The sequence below is a fragment of the Vombatus ursinus genome, unplaced genomic scaffold (genome assembly GCF_900497805.2).
Source record: "Vombatus ursinus unplaced genomic scaffold, bare-nosed wombat genome assembly UNPS02014789.1, whole genome shotgun sequence".
NCBI lineage: Eukaryota > Metazoa > Chordata > Mammalia > Diprotodontia > Vombatidae > Vombatus > Vombatus ursinus.
The window spans coordinates 1,585,196-1,602,354 of record NW_020954567.1 but is presented as its reverse complement, the minus strand read 5'-3'; the positions used below and the strand labels follow the sequence as shown (position 1 = coordinate 1,602,354).

General features: G+C 37.1%; 1 pseudogene; it reads left to right on the top strand.

Moving 5' to 3' along the window:
• The first annotated feature begins 414 nt into the window (after window positions 1-414).
• LOC114047504 lies at window positions 415-7,933 on the top strand (annotated as a pseudogene).
• Window positions 7,934-17,159: the final 9,226 nt, after the last annotated feature.

The window sequence follows — 17,159 nt, the reverse complement described above, 5'->3', positions numbered from 1 at the left end:
CCCCAGGGCCCAAGACCATTGCCAGTAGATCCCATGCTGTAGCTGCTGCCCCTTCCTTTCCCCAGGTGGGAGAGGGTAAAATCAAAGGTGAGGGGGAAAGGGTAAAATTCTCTTCTCCTATGAGAGGGGTTAACAGATACCCTCTTGATTCAAGGGAAGGGAGTGACCAGGTTGTATGGAGGTGTTTCAAAACTCCTTAATGATTGATCACAAAACCTCCAGAATCTGTTAAGATGTTTTTAGTTGTTCTAATTTTTCCCTGTAGCCTCCATGAAGGAGGATCCAGGGGTTTAGAAGGGAGTAAGTAAGCCTCAGGGAACCAAAAACACCTAAAGCTTTCCCAATTCTCTAGCACCAAGAGAATTGACAGAATTGGGCATATACTTCCAGATAGGGCATGTGTCCTTATCCTCCATGCTGCGGAAGGTGTACCCAGGTCCATGGCCTGGAACTGAACCAGTGGACCAGGAGCATGAGAGCTTCAGGTCAAGTGCAAGATAGCCTCATAAATATCTGCCTGAAAAGCACCTCCAAGCATTCCTAGATCCTTAGAGAGAGACCCCAACTGCAGGGCAAGAAAGAAATAAGAGAGAGGCTTACATACCCTCCAGTCTTGACTGAAGAAGAACTTGGGGTTAGGCAGTTTCCCCATATGGGCCACCAAAATGTTGAGGTTTAGATGTTTAAGGGTACTTGGACCCCAAAATCACAATACGCAAGTCCTAACCGAAAGAATTCAACCCAAGCCTTCTTTCAGCCAGAGACAAGGTTTATTAGAACATTCGTCATATTGGGCAGATTCTTAAGGAGTCTGAACATTAGTGAGCTATTGGCTAGATTTTAAGAATCTGAGCCTGAACAAGCAGTTCTTAAAGGAAGGAATCCAAACTATCAATAGCCACATGAAAAAATGTTCCAAAGCATTAAAATTAGAGAAATGAAAATTAAAATAATTCTGGTCCCATTTCATACCCATCAGATTGGCAAAGATAGCAAAAAAAGAAAATGGCAGTTGTTGAAAGGGCTACATAAAGACAGGCAAACTAATGCTCCATTGGTAGAGTTATTAATTGGTCTAACCCTTCTGGAAAACAGTTTGGACCAAACAGTATGCACCAAAACCCACTAAACTGTGCATACCCTTTGACCTAGTAATACCACTCAGACCCAAATGTACAAACAGATTTAAAGAGCTAGAAACAAAGTGAGGGTAGCACATATTTCAGAGAATAGCTGAAAAATATAAAGTATATGGAAGTAATGAAATATTATTGTGCCATATGAAATGACAAAGAAGATGAGTTCTGAGAAACCTATGATGATTTGGATTAATCAATACAAAGTCAACCAGGAGAACAATTTATACAATTACAATAACATTGTAAAGAAAAGCAAGTTTGAAAGACTGAAGAACTCTGATCAATGCAAGTAACCAACTCTAGTTCCATAGAATAAATGATGAAGAATGCTATATATCTCCTGACACATACTCAAAGTATAGGAGACAAATATTCTCCAACATAGATAATACGTAGATTTATTTTGTTTGTTGTTTTGTTTGTTTATCAATTGGTTGTGAGGATCTGAAAAGGGTAAAAGGTGGCTGGCAAAAGACTTGCCCATAAAAGAAGAAAGAGAAGTCATTAAAGCATTTAAAAGAAAAGACATAGAACAGAAGGAAACAGAAAAGCAGGGTAGTTTTGAAAATAATGTAGAGTGAAATGAGCTTCATTAACTTCCTTCTCACTTCCTGCTCACTTTGTCTCTTCTTGAGGTGAGAAGGTTGTGTGTGTATACACACACACTCACACACACACAGACACATATACATATACACACACATATATGTGTATGTGCATATATATATATATTTAAAAGTAATTTGTACACAATAGAAATTTGTGGTTTCATATGCAATAATTCATCTCTACTTCCTAAAATGAGGCACCCAGGATTTAACCTCCTCAATCCTCAGTTTCCTTCTGGGTAAAATGAGAGTTCAACATAATCTCTCCTTTCAACTCTGACATTCTATGACTGTATGACTGTGATATGAAATTGCTAAATTGGAGATGGAAAATATCTATTTCAAATAAACTAGTTCCCTTCCTCCTGGGATTCAGCCAAATAGATTGCAAAAAGCATTTCAACCAAACAGTGCCATTCAATCTCATCTCCACTGACCCCACCAGAGAAGCTGTATTACCACCCATAGTGGGGGTGGGGAGGTTAATAGTCTTCAATCATAGATCCACATTTTTCCCTCCAAATCATCATTTTCTGTTTTCATCCCGAGTTCCCTTTTTTAAATCATTTCCTGTAAGCCTTGTTTTTGTCTCCTCTGTGTTATGCTGAAACATGAGACATGACTTTAAAAAACCTGTATAAAGGATGTCATCAGAGGGCTGTACCCAACCCTGAAATGATCCTTCAATGGGATTATTTTCCTCGCATGATGCAGATCACAAGCCATCTATGCCTAACCAGCCTGGGTGTCTTTTGTTCATTTCCATCTTTAAAAAGTTTAGGAAGGGGTTCTAGTAATGGGAGAGGAGCTTTCTCTCTTTGTGACATTGTAAGGATATACCATACATTGCCTAGCTATCCCCTGCTCTTGCTACTTGACCAGCCCATTTTTTATAACTGCCTTTTCTCCATCTCCTTCATAATTCTTTGGTTTTAATGTGTTTCAGCCTCTTCACAGTCATCATAAAAAGAGATAAATTTAAAAATCAATCATTCACTCAACAAGCATTTACTAAGTCCCTGCTATATGCCTAGCACTGTGCTCAATCTAAAGATATAAAGACCAAAAAAAAAAAACCAAACAACAACAACAACAACAAAATCCCTGCCCACAAGTAGTTTACATACTACTGGGAGGATGCAACACTTGCACAGAGAAGTAAATAAAAGTTATAAACAAAATAAATAAATGAAGCATTTATTAAGCACTTACTATGTACAAAGCACATAGAAAAGGAAGATTGCCCCTGCTCATTTCAATACAGAAAATTCTACAAGTCAGACAAAAAGGTCCCATAGTCCTTAGGGTACAGCAGCAAAGCAGATGTCAATGCCTCTTCTTTGATGCCATTTCCACTGATAAAATACATCAGTTCCTGGGGTAATGGGGGAGGGTCACTAACTGGGGAAATCAGAAAATAATTTCTTGAAGGAAGGCACTTGAGCTAAACCTTGAAGGGACCCAAGGGCTCCATGAAGTGGTGGTGATGAGGGACAACATTCCAGGCTTAGGGGAAGGGATAGGAGATTGTGTCAAAGGCATGGAATGTTGAGTACAGGAAACAAACAAGAGGGTCAGTTTGGCTGGACGACAGAAAGCGTAAGAAGGAAAAATTATAATCAGCCTAGAAATACAGATTGGAGGAAGATTGGGAAGAGTTTTAAATGCCAAACAGAGGAGTCTGTGTTTTTAGGGACAATAGGGGGTCACTGAAGTTTCTTGAGCTTGGTAGTGAATTTGGCAGAAAACTATGTTGAAAGGATGTTGTTTTCACAGTTTCATCGGAGAAGGATTAAAGAGAGGAGACTTGGGGCCCCTAGGTGGCACAGGGCCAGTGCCCTGGAGTCAGGAGGACCTGAGTTCAAATACGGCCTCATACACATAACACTCACTAGCTATGTGACTCTGGGCAAGTCATTTAACCCCAATTGCCTCACCAAAAAAAAAAAAGAGAGAGAGAGAGGAGACTTGAGGCAGCTAGACCAATCAGAAGGCTATTGCAGCAGTCCATTTGAGAGATGTTAAGGGTCTCAAACAGGGGGAGTTGAAAGAAAAGGACACATGACAGAAGTTGAGAAGAGAGAGTTGACAAGATTTCACAACTGATTGAACATTGCAGTTGCATGAGAGTGAAAAGTCAAAAATAAAATAGCAAAAAAACCAAAAACAGGACTTGAAGTGACTTTTCACAACTTTGATGAAGGGAAGAATTCATAACCAAAATTAAATGATAGCAAAGATGACAAAAAGTAGAATAGATGACTTAAATTTTAAAGCTTTTGCATGAATGAAATTAATGTGGCCAGAATAATAAATGCCATCAGTGAATAAAATATTTACATAAAATATTTCTGACAAAAGTATGACAACCAAAGAATATAGGGAATTGAAACAAGCAAAAGACCCAACAGATAGTCAGAGGATGAACAAGAAAGTTTCAAAGAAGAAATAGAAACTATCAACAACTATGTGGAAATTATTCTAAAATCAATGATTAATATGAAATTACTGTGAAAAATACTCCAAGTCAATAATTAATAATAAAATGAAAACAAATTAAATTCTTCTGAGGTTTCATCTCATAAAAGTCTATGAGAAATCATAAATACTAATACATTGTTGGTAGAACTGTTAAATGTTCTACCATTCTAAAAAAATAATGTGGAATTAGGTGAGTAAAGTCACTAAGCTGTTCATACATTTTTACTCAGTACCAGCTTCTCTATGAGACCTCTCCTGACTCACCACCCACCTTCCTGGTTACCAGTAACCATCCCCCTTTAAAAAAATCACTTTTTATTTATAGTTCTGTGCATATTGTTCCTTTCCGATAGAATATTGACTCCTCTGGTGAAAGGACCTTTTTTTTTTAATTTCCAGTGCCTGGCATAGTACCCAGCATAGTAGATGTTTACTAAATGCTAATGAATAGATAAATTATCTGGTTGGTGGTAGACCTGTCCCAGGTCCTAGGTTCTCACACTTAGAGCTAAATGGTTGGGGGAAAACATACTCCTAAAAGGTTAGAACAGTAAATAGCCTTGTCAAATGAATATATCTGCTAAAGAACCAGAACTAATCTAACATCAAGAACGAGATCTTAGAGATCTAGAAGCTAATCTTGTCCATCTTACAGATCTTCCAGGTCTCCAAGGTTATCTTCATCCCACTCATCATCCCCAGATAGCAAATCACCCATCTCCTCAAAAAGATGAGGGTCTCTTAAAAAGCAGACCAAAAAAATGAAGGGGCTCCCCCAGAAGTTATCCCTTTGAAAAGCAAATCACAGGATGAATGGAAAGATACATTTTCCCCACTTAATAGTATTTTATTTTTTTCCAATTACATATAAAGATAGTTTTCAACATTCACTTCTATAAGATTTTGAGCTCCAATTTTTTTCTTCCTCCCTTTCTTCCCTTATACCTTTCCAAGAAGACAAGCAATCTGATATAGGCTATACATGTATAATCATATTATACATATTTCCACATTAGTCATGTTGTGAAAGAAGAATCAGAACAAAAAGAGAAAACCACGAGAAAGAAAAAACAAAAAAAGAGAGAGAGAAAATAGTATGCTTCAATTTGCATTCAGACTTCATTGTTTTTTTTTGAATGTGGATAGCATTTTCCGACATGAGTCTCTCGGAGTTTTCTTAGATCATTGTATTGCTGAGAAGAGCTAATCAAAATTGATCATTGCACAATGTTTCTGTTACTGTGTACAATGTTCTCTTGGTTCTGCTCGTTCACTCAGCATCAGTCCATGGAAGTATTTTCAGGTTTTTCTGAAATCAACCTGCTCATTATTTCTTATAGCACAATAGTATTCCATTATATTCAGATAACACAACTTATTCAGCCATTCCCCAATTGATGGGCATCCCTTCAAAGAAAGATACATTTAAACATGACCCCTCTGAACTCATTGATACTTTTAATAAGCCAGCAGCAGCATCTGGTGACATCTGGCCTGGTCTTGCAGTATAATATAATAGTCCAACATTACCCCATAGCCCTTCTGCTAGTTCTACACAACCTAGTCAGATTGCATCTTCAGAGGGTCCCATGCTCAATACAGCCCATCCTGGAAAAAAGTACTCCTCAATATTCACATTCCATTCAGCATAGTCCTGAGAGGTCTGGACCTAGTTCTCTTGAAAATGGTTCTAGTTGCTGCAGACCATCTCAGAATAGTCCAATTCATCCCATACCTTCATGGAGAAGCCCTACAAAGACAATTTCACCACAAAATGTTCCAAGAGAAGAAACTAGATTGCATTCTTCATTTTATCCTGATGGTGGACATATGGAAATTGCAAAGACTGGAAAACTTTCAAAAAGGTATACAAATAAAGAGTCTAGAGTATATCTGCATGATAGAGGTTATACCAGGAAGAAAGAGGCCCCAAAGGAGAAAGGAACAGAAAAGGGGAGGGCAGAGGAAGAAGGGGAGAACTAGAAAGCTTTAGATTATCTCACTGAAATAATCAGTGGAAAATTAAAGTTTAATTATTCAGAAAGGGATGACACAGAAGAGACAGAGGATTAAAGACAGTTCAGGAAGTCTGTCCTGCCAATTCACGGTAAAAATTTTGCTACTGTATCTCACCAATGCTGAGGAGGAAAGAAGCAAATGCAAACCTAAAGTTTCACTCAAGGGCAATAGAAAAACTGATGGATTTAGAGAAGAGAAACATTATAAACTTAAAGAGACTAGGTATGTAGTGAAAGGTCTAGCACTGCAAAAGATAAGCACAAAGGAGATGACAAAAGTTCTGAGAGAAAATTGGTGAAAAAAGAAACTCAGTCACCTGAGCAGGTAAAGTATGAAAAGCTCAAAGAACTCTTTGATTATAGTCCCACTCTACCCAAGAATCTGGAGGCAAGAGAAAAGACTGCCTTCCGAGAGAACTCATTTAGGATCAAAATGATAGCCAATGATTCCCTTCACGCAGAAGTCAAACTAAAAACGGCACCTGTACCTGTTGATTACAACAGACCTGCTTCCTTCACTGAAGACTGGTTGCTTGCTAGCACACTTATTCATTCTGTCAAGAAGGAACAAGAATTCTGGCCCATCTTTGACCACATCAAGTCACCACAGGCCAGGAAAAGCACTTCAGGGTCAGGTATTCACATTCTGTCCTTGATTCATCATATTAAAGCATCTACTTCCCATCAGTTTACCCTAAATGAAAAGTTCACCTTATATTAGAAGGCCACTGAAGAACACTGTTCCTGGCACACACACACACACACAAAAACAAAAACCTGGTGATATACAGGAGAATTGACATATCTCTGGGTGCCCTGAGGAAGCATTGCCATTTATCAGGAGAAGAGAGTTCTTAAAGAAGAAAATCAAAAGAAAGACAAAAAATTAAAGTATGATTCTGCTCATCTTTGACAGGACATTGATTGTTGTAGAAAAGAAAGAAGTAAAGAGCACAGGGATTCTAAGGGCTCCAGGGGATCCAGTGAATCCAGGAAAAGAAACTCTTAAAGATTACAAAGATTGCAAATCTTACAAAGACAACAGGAAACGTAAAAGCAAAGAGTAAGATCATTTTTGATCTTCATCCTCTTCATCATCATCTTCGTAGGCCAGTCTTGAGAAGAAAAACAGTAAGAAGGAAAGAGAAGAAAAGTTTAAAACCCACCATGAAGCAAAAGAATATTCATACTTTATAAGTGTCAGCCAACCCAGAGGAAGGTTTGGTTTGGTTTCGGGAGTTTGTTTGTTTATTTGTTTATTTTATCAAATTTGGGGCAGAGTAAAAGCCTGAGGAATTTTTGCTAGGACAAATACAATTCAAACAACTCAAATACTATTTTTCAAAAGAGACCAAAGGAAGAGGAATGGGATCCAGAATATAACCCAAAGAGCAAAAAGTATCTCTTGCATGACGACAGGGATGACGGTATAGATTATAAGGCCCAAAGAGGAAGAGGCTGTGGCACTTTCCAACATGGCAGAAGGTGGTTTAACTTTAAAAAACCAAGTAGCAGAACAAAATAGACACATGACATATACCAAAGGGGTGGTATTGTTAAAGATGAAGAACAGACTATGGAAAATAATGAAGAAAATAAGGACATATACAAAGAAGAAAAGGTAGAAAATTCCAATTTGTCAGTGAATTCAAGAATAGATTTCCTTTGGTGTGGGCTAGAAGGGTGACAATTTGCTAAAACCAGTATCTAAGTTTACAAACAGAGCTACTATGTAGTTTCCCTCATATCTATTAATCTTCACTTTCTGTGTTTTTTTTTTAATTATAGGAATAGTAAATCTAAAGTAAGAGTATAACTAAGAACAGAACTTGCACCACCACTTTTATGTGATTTTTTTGTTTCCAAAAAAAGTATTTTACTAAAATTTTACTGTTTGCAAATAGTCTGTAGAATTTTTGTTTTCAGTCTTTTTCAGTCTTTAAAGAGTGTATGTTGAGGATTGTACTGGAGCAAAGTAAAAAGTTGCTACATATCATATTTATAGCTATCAACCTAAAAAACTTTTTATTATATGCATTGTAATTCTGCTTTGCCTACAAGATACGGTCAAGTACAATTCTGTGGAAGTTCTGATTTTCCCTCCCTCATCTGGAAGAAGACATTAATTAATCAATAAGGGAGAGATAGCCAAGACCATACATTATAATAAAATGTAAGGTTCTATCTTTGTATCCACAGAACTTATCATAATGCCTGGCACATAGTGAGAATTTAATAAATACTTGTTGATTGATTAAGAAAAACTAAGGCAAAATATCCTGTGGTTAGCATGTAGGACCAGGATTAACTAATCATCATCATCATCATCATCAGTAGTAATATTGTAATTGACAATGACATAGTGTTTTAAGGTTCACCAATGTATGTGTATAGATGTGCATGTGCCTATATATGTATGTGTGTTTGTGTGTATATACATATATGTGAAAATACACAAATATAAAAAGTACAATATAAATGCTGAGATAATCCTATAATTTGTGAGCTTTCCCTTTATTTGGTTTTTGAAGTCCTCTTTGCACTTACCCTCCCACCATATATTACCCATAATGCATAAAATTCAATTCATAAGGAAACCTCAATGAAGATGTGGACTATTTCTAGGGAGGAGGCCAAGAGAGAAAGAAAAAAGTCTGTGTCCTCTCCTCCAGAGTAAGCTGGACCCGTACCTTCCCAGAGAGAAGTGATGTCAATAAAAAAGCAGTAGGGGGAACCAGTGATCTAAATCACTGGGATTACTGGTAGATGAAATAATAACAACATATGGGTTTCAGGGAGTCATAAGCCCTATGACATCAAAACCAAATAACAACTAAAACTATGTCTGACAGTATAGGTGATATTTATACCCATGGCCCCTTCTAATATTTCATATCCATAGTCCTATATTTCTACAAAGAAGGGAAGGAGGCACATTTTCTCAACTCCCCCAAATTCTCTAAGGCAGAGCTATGTCAGTATAATTACACACCCATATGTGAGCTTTGGTTATTATGATTGGAATTATGTTATAACTGCCCTAATGGGCAGCTATGCAATTCCAAAGGAAGAAGTTTGAGAGCTTGAACAGATGTGGGGTGGGGTAGGTAAGTACTGGGCTATAATAGTGAAAGGTAGTCATGGTTGTGTTTTAGAAAAGTCTCGTGTTGGGGGGAGGGGGCAGAGCCAAGATGGTGAAGAAAAGGCAGGGGTTATTCTGAGGTCTCCCAAATTCCACTCCAAACAACTTTAAAATAACACCTCAAAATGATTTCTGAAATGGCAGAAACCACAAAAAGATAGAGTGAAGCAATTTTCCAGCTGAAGACAACTTAGAAGGTCAGCAGGAAAGATCTGTCTCACCAGAATGAGAGTGGAGCACAGTCCAGTGCAGGCAACCCCTAGCAAACCAGCATCAGACCTTGGGGGCGACCAAATCTGCAGCAGCAGTTTCAGGAGCTCCCAGTTCACAGACAGATGTAAAAGAGATTGGACAATTGGTCAGAAGGAAATTACAGAGGTGCCTTTGTTGGCACTGGGTACAGGACTCTGTTGCATTACCCATACACGGATCTATGTCACAGACCTGTGCTCCTTCTGAAAGGAGGAACATTGAGGAACATTAGCACACCAGAGTTTGTGCTGCAAGGGGGTGGGGACCTTGGTTCAAGTTCCAGGGAGGAAAAAGAGTGCTTATGTTAACTCACACACCAGAAGATAGGCCAGGAGAGTTGTAAACACACCTCTCTTTAGATCATCCCACCTCAGAAGAACTGAAAACTTATAGACTTCCAGAACTAGCTCAGAAAACAGCTGTACAAAAAAACCTGAGGCTTAAGACGGTGTCCCCTCCACCCCAGGAACAGAGCCCAGCTTTAACATAAAGTTAAAAGTCAAGAAATAGACTGGAAAATGAGTGGAAAAAAAGAGAAGCTGACCATAGAAAGTTCCTATGGTGACAGGGAAGATCAAGACACAAACTCAGAAAAAAGTCAAAGTCAAAACTGCTGCATTCGAAGCCACAAAGAAAAATGTGAATTAGTGTCAGGTCCAAAAAGAATTCCTGGAAGAGCTCAAAAATGGTTTTAAAAACTCAAATAAGAAAGGTAGAGGGAAAATTAGGAAAAGAAATGAGAGAGTTATGAGAAAATCATGAAAAAAAAAGTCAGCAGCTTAGTAAAGAAGGCACAAAAATACTGAAGAAAATAATATTTTTTAAAACAGAATAGATCAAATGATAAAAGAGGCACAAAAATCCACTAAAGAGAAGAACTCCTTAAAAGGCAGAATTGGCTACATGTAAAGAGAGTTACAACAATTCACTGAAGGAAAGAACTTTTTAGGAAGTAGAATTGGTCAAATAGAAGAAGAGGTACAAAAGGTCACTGAAGAAAATAATTCCTTAAAAACTACAATTGGGCAAGTGGAAGCTAATGACTTCATGAGACATCAAGAAATAAAAACAAAGTCAAAAGAATGAAAAAAATAGAAGAAAATGTGAAATATATCATTAGAAAAAAACTGACCTGGAAAATATATCAAGGAGAGATAATTTAAGAATTATTGGACTAAGTGAAAACCATGATTAAAAAAAAAAAGAGGCTAGACATCATATTTCAATAAGGTAAACTGCCCTGATGTTCTAGAACTAGAAGTTAAGGGAGAAATTGAAATAATCCACTGAGCACCACCTGAAAGAGATACCAAAATGACAACTTCCAGGAATATCATAGCCAAATTCCAGAGCTCCCACGTCAAGGAGAAAATATTGCAAGTAACCAGAAAGAAACAATTAAAATTGGGATAATATAAGATTTACCATCTTCTACATTAAAGGATTAGATGGCTTGGAATATAATATTTCAGAGGGCAAAGGAGCTAGGATTATAACTAAGAATGACCTACCCAGCAAAACTGAACATAATTCTCTGGGTGCAGGTGGGGAACGGGGAATGGATATTTAATGAAATAGAGAATTTTCAAGCATTCCTCATGAAAAGCCAGAGCTAAGTACAAAATTTAGCTTTCAAATGCAAGACTCAAGAGAAGTATAAAAAGGTAAATAGGAAAGAAAAACCATAAAGGTTAAACTATTTAAATTCTTACACGAGAAGATGATGCTTGTAACTCCTAAGAACTTTCTCATTATTAGGGAAGTTAGAGTATACACAGAGAGAGGACAGAGGTGTGAGTTGACTATGATCAGATGGTATTTAAAAAATAAAATTAAGGGATGAGGAGGAATGCACTGGGAGAATGGGGAAGGTGAAGGTAGAATGGGGTAAGCTATCTCACATAAAAGAGGCATGGAAGAGCTTTTACAGTGGAGAGGGAAATAAGGGAATTGGCTCAAAGAGGGAATAACATACACATTCAGTTGGGCATAGAAATCTATCTTACCCTATAGGAAAGTAGAAGGGGAAGGGTTTAAGAGAAGGGGGGAGCTGACAGAAGAGAGGGCAGATTAGGTGGGGCAGCAGTCAGATGCAAAACACATTTGAGGGTACAGGGTAGAAGGGGTGAGAAAAAAGAAGGATAAACAGGGGAAAATAGGTTGGAGGGAAATATACAGTTGGTAATCATAACTGAAAAAATGTACAGCAAGTTTCTCTGATAAATGCTTCATTCCTCAAATACATAGAGATCTGAGTCAAATTTATAAGACTACAAGTCATTTCCCAATTGATAAATGGCCATAAACAGAAAGTTTTCAAATAAAGAAAAAAAAAGGTTTCTATAGTCATTTGAAAAAATGTTCAAACTCACCATTGATAGAGAAATGAAAATTAAAACAACTCTGAGGTGCCACCCACATCTATCAGATTGGCTAATGTGACAAAAAAATAGAAAATGACAAATGTTGGAGGGGATATGGGAAAATTGAGAGACTAATGCACTGTTAGTGGACTGATTCAACTATTCTGGAGAGCAGTTTGGAACTATGCCCAAAAGGTTATAAAACCATGATAGCCTTTGACCCAGAAACACCACTACTAGGTCTGTATCCCAAAGTTTTTTTTATTAATTTATTTTGATTTATAAACAATCATTTTCATAAGCTTTTGAGTTTTAAATTTTTCTCCCTCTCCCTCACCCCTCCCCAAGACAACACGCAATCTGATATAGCCTATCCATATACCTTCCTATTAAACATATTTTCACATTAGTCATGTTGTAAGGAAGAATTAGAACTAATAGGAGGAACCACAAGAAAGAGGAAACAAAACAAAACAGAAGAAAAAATAGCAAATAGTATGCTTCAATCTGCATTCAAACTCCATAGTATGGATAGCATTTTCCATCATGAGACTTTTGGATATGTCTTGGATCCTTGCATTGCTGAGAAGGGCTAAGTCTATCAAAGTTAGTCATTGCACAACGTGGCTGTTACTGTGTACAACCAAAGAGTTTAAAAAAAAGGAAAGGAAAAGGATCTTAATGTACAAAAATATTTATAGCAGCTCTTCTTGTGGTGGCAAAGAATTGGAAACTGAGGAGATGCCCATCATTTGGAGAATTGCTGAACAAGTTGTGGTATACTATTGTGCTATAAGAAATGAGGAGCAGGATGCTCTCAGAAAATCTGGGAATACTTACATGATTTGATGCAAAGTGAAATGAGCAGAACCAGAAGAACATTGTACACAGTAACAGCAAAACTGTATGATGATCAACTGTGAATGACTTAGCTATTCTCAGCAATACAATGATCCGAGACAATTCCATAGGACTTATGGTAAAAATGCTATCCACCTCCAGAGAAAGAACTGATAGAGTATAAATGCAGAATGAAACATACTTTTTTTAAACTTTCTTTATTTTTCTTGGGGGTTTTTTGGTCTGTTTTTTCTTTCACAATATGACTAATATGACACATGTATAACCTACATTAAATTATTTGCCATCTTAGGAAAGGGGGAGGGGAAAAAGGAAGGGAGAGAATTTGAAGCTCAAAAAATTTTTAAACAAATTTTTAAAAATTGTTTTAATGTGGAATTGGAAAAAAATAAAATATTAAAATTTTAAAGTCCTGTATTTGACTATTTCAGAAGGAGTGGAGTAGAGCATAGTTCATCTTCCCACCCTCTGAATGTGTGATCACACACCCCTTAGGGTAATGTCACAGCTTTCACTTGGTAGCCCTCTGTTCCAGAAAATAGATGTGTTCAAATTTAAATAGCAACCTAGATTTGTCCTGCAAACTGTACAAGTTGAGAATGGAAAGTGAAGATGAAATAAGGCAATATGTGAGGATTCTTGCTTGAAACTGTGGAACAATTTAGGAATAAAACAAAGAACAATCATATAGCCACCTCATTGCTCTGTGGTTTTTTGAAACCATTAGTTCTCTCATTTGACAGTTAAAGTAAAACTCAATCTAATATAGAGTGTAGCTTGGGGTGGGGGAGGGCAGGGTAGAGTAATGGGAGCAGGAAAGCAGACCCCTCTGTCCAGATTGTGTCTGCGGCCACCAAAGGATGAATTTTGACCCTAAATAGTCTTCTCTTGAGCTTAGTTCAATATTTCAGTCTCTCATTACTCAAGGATGACTAGATTTAATCTTGAGATACACAGCTCCAAAAGCAACAAAAAGTGTTTTGAATCAACTCATGGGCTCCTCTAAATATTTAGGAAGTTCTCCCTGACATCAAACTTAAATCTATTTCTCTGCAGCTGCCATCACTTCAAGTTGAGCCCTCTAGAGCCAAGCAAAATAAGCCTAACCCACTCTTCCATCAGCTAGTCCTTCAAGTACTTGAAAAACAAGTATTTTTTTCCCCTTACATCTTCTCTTCTCCAAGGAAAATATGCCCCAGTCTCTTCAATCTATCTTCCTTGTAGCATTGGGCCATAATCAAACAGTCAACAAACATTCTTGAAATGCCTACTATGTGCCAAGCACAAAGACCTGGAAAAAATATTTAGAAAGTAATTATCACATTCAGAGCAGAAGGGGGATGGAATGAGGACTTGAATCCATTCAATAAAATCCAACAGACATTTATTAAGTGTCTGTTGTGTGTAGGCATTAGGGAACCAAAGATTAAATAAATGTCCCAAAAATAAACTGAACTACATTAATTTGTTAAGTTGTAAAGGCAAACTGAACTGAATCCTGACATGAATTTCTCACTGAACTATGGATCAAACCAAACTATTCGGATTTCCATTTTGGGGGTTGTTGTTGGGAGAGAAGGGGTTGGTGGTGGAGAGTTGAGGAATTTGTTCTCTTTTAAAAGAAGCTAGTGGAATCAGTCCTTGAAGTATATGACTGCCACTGAACCATTAAAAACATGGTTGTCTGAATACAGACTGAAGTATATCATTTTTCTTTCTTTCTTTCTTTCTTCCTTCCTTCCTTCCTTCCTTTCTTTCTTTCTTCCTTCCTTCCTCTTTCTTTCTTCCTTCCTTTCTCCCTTCCTTTCTTCCTTTTTCTTCCTTTCTTTTGTTCTTTCTTTCTTCCTTCCTTCCTTCCTCTTTCTTTCTTCCTTCCTTTCTTTCTTTCTTTCTTTCTTTCTTTCTTTCTTTCTTTCTTCCTTTCTTCTTTGAGTCTTCTTGCACAAGATGACTAATAAGAAATGTTTTACATGATTTCACACATATAACCTATATAAGATTGCTTACTATTTCAGGAAGTGGGGGGAAGGGGATAGAATTTGGAACTCAAAACTTTCTTTAATGTTAAAAATTATTTTTACATGTAATTGTGGAAAAAATAAAATATTATTTTTAAAAGTATTATTTTGTTCTCTCTTCTACCCCATTCCCTTCTGAGATCTTAGTGCTTGATTTGTAGTTATCTCCATCTCTATATTTGCTGCATTTTTGTGGAAAGGCAAGAATACGTAATATTTGAAATCTCTTAGTAATAAGAATCCCATCAGTTACATTATTGCCTTCTTCCAGCAACTTCCTACTCCTACACCTTCACCTCATAGACAACAATAATAAAAACTACACAACCCAAAAACCCAAACTAACTCTACTGGTGTGGGTCACTATGTGGTCATAATAATTTTATGTTCCTGCAGCAGAGCCCTACCTATTGGCCCGCTTTGGCCTGGTTATCATTCATCTGAAACGTCTGAAGATGTCTGCTGCCAACAGACACCTAAGAAAGCACCTATTTTTTTTAAACCTTCCACATTGAGCACTGGATTTACCTCTTCAAGAAGCAGCCTGATCTCAGTTCATGTTTGCATTTTAATCTCTTTGAGTCACAGTCTAGCTGCTCTGCCATGAATCCTAATGGCAAACTTGATCTAAGGGGACCAGACATTCTAAAATAGCCTGGCAAGTTCTGAATTTTAACTTCCTTTCATTCGAGGAATTGCTCTGTGTCTCACTGGGTCCCTTAACTCTTAGAAATTATTCCAGGTAAGTAATGATGGCATTGGTTGACAATGTGTGGCAACTATTCTAACACCACATGGGTTTTCACAAAATGTGTAAAACCTTAGATAAGGACACGGCTAAAGTTGTGTTGGGAAGGCTGAATTCTTTCCTTCTGGTGGTCATTTCCCTTAAAGCATCTTTCTCACTTTATTTTCTTCCATTAATTGGAAATATGATGGCTCTTTCTTTAAAAGGTCTTAGTGATAATTTCATCTTGCAAACAATATAGGAAGCAGGATAGGAAGCATAGGGAGAAGGATAACCTGTTTCTGACATGATTCTTATTAATAAGGAGGACCTAATTGTTAGGGTGGAAATGATAGGAGTCTTGGTGGGAAGGGACCACCGAATCTTCAGATTTGTGATAGAGGAGAGTCAAGTCAAGCAATGTTCTGACATACAACCTAAACATTGGAACACAGATTTCAAATGGTTCAAAGAAAGAATAGGTAGGACCCCATGAAATAAGATTCTATGGGGGCAGTCTCTTAGGAGGAACTGGAATCTCTCAGTAATGAAATTCTGAAAATACAAAAAGGTGTATAGGGAGCTAAGAAAAATATAAAAGACCAGGAATCATCATCCAGTGGAGGAAGATAGGTTACCCGCTGGATAGAGTGCTGGACCTGGTGTAAGGAAGATCAAATCCAGCCTCAGATACTTGCTCTCCATGTGACCCTGGGCAATTAAACATTTAACCTCAATCTGTCTCAGTTTCTTTATCTGCAAAATAAGGATAATAATAGTCCTTCCCCACAGAGTTATGAGAATCAAATGAAATAATGTTTGTAAAGCCCTTTGCAAATCTTAAACTATATAAATGCTAGCTATTATTAGCTACTATTACAAATGGTCAAAGAACATGAACAGTTCTTCAACAGAAAAACTGAAAATTATTAATAACCATGTGGAAGATGCCCTAAACTACTAATAATAAGAAAAAAATGGAAACCAAAATAATTACATTTCACTTCAAACCCAGCAAGTTGGCAAACAAGACAAAAGATGGAAATAATATTGAAAAGACACTGGTGTTAGAGTTGTAAAGTGATACAATCACCCTGAAAAGCAATTTCAGTTTATGCTAAGAAAGTGACTAAAATGCTCACACATGCTTTGAATCAAAGCATTACTAGGCATGTGGCCCACAGAGGTTAAAGACAAAAATGAATATCCCCTATGCTCCAAAATATTTATGGCAGTACTTTTTATAGCAGCAAAGAACTAGAAATAAGGTATACACTCATCAATTAGGGCATAGCCAAACAAATTGTGGTATAATGATGTTATGAAACATCACCATACTATTAAGAAATGATGAATATGAGACACTGAGAAAAATCTAGGAAGGTTATATGAACTGATGCAAAGCACAACAAGAAGAGTGAATTAAATGACAATACATAATGACTACAACAATCTGAGTGGAAAGAACAGCAGCAAAATAACAAAACTGAAGGACCAAATATGGTCCCAAAAAAGTAACAAGAAAGGGTACCTTCTTTCATTCTTCGCAA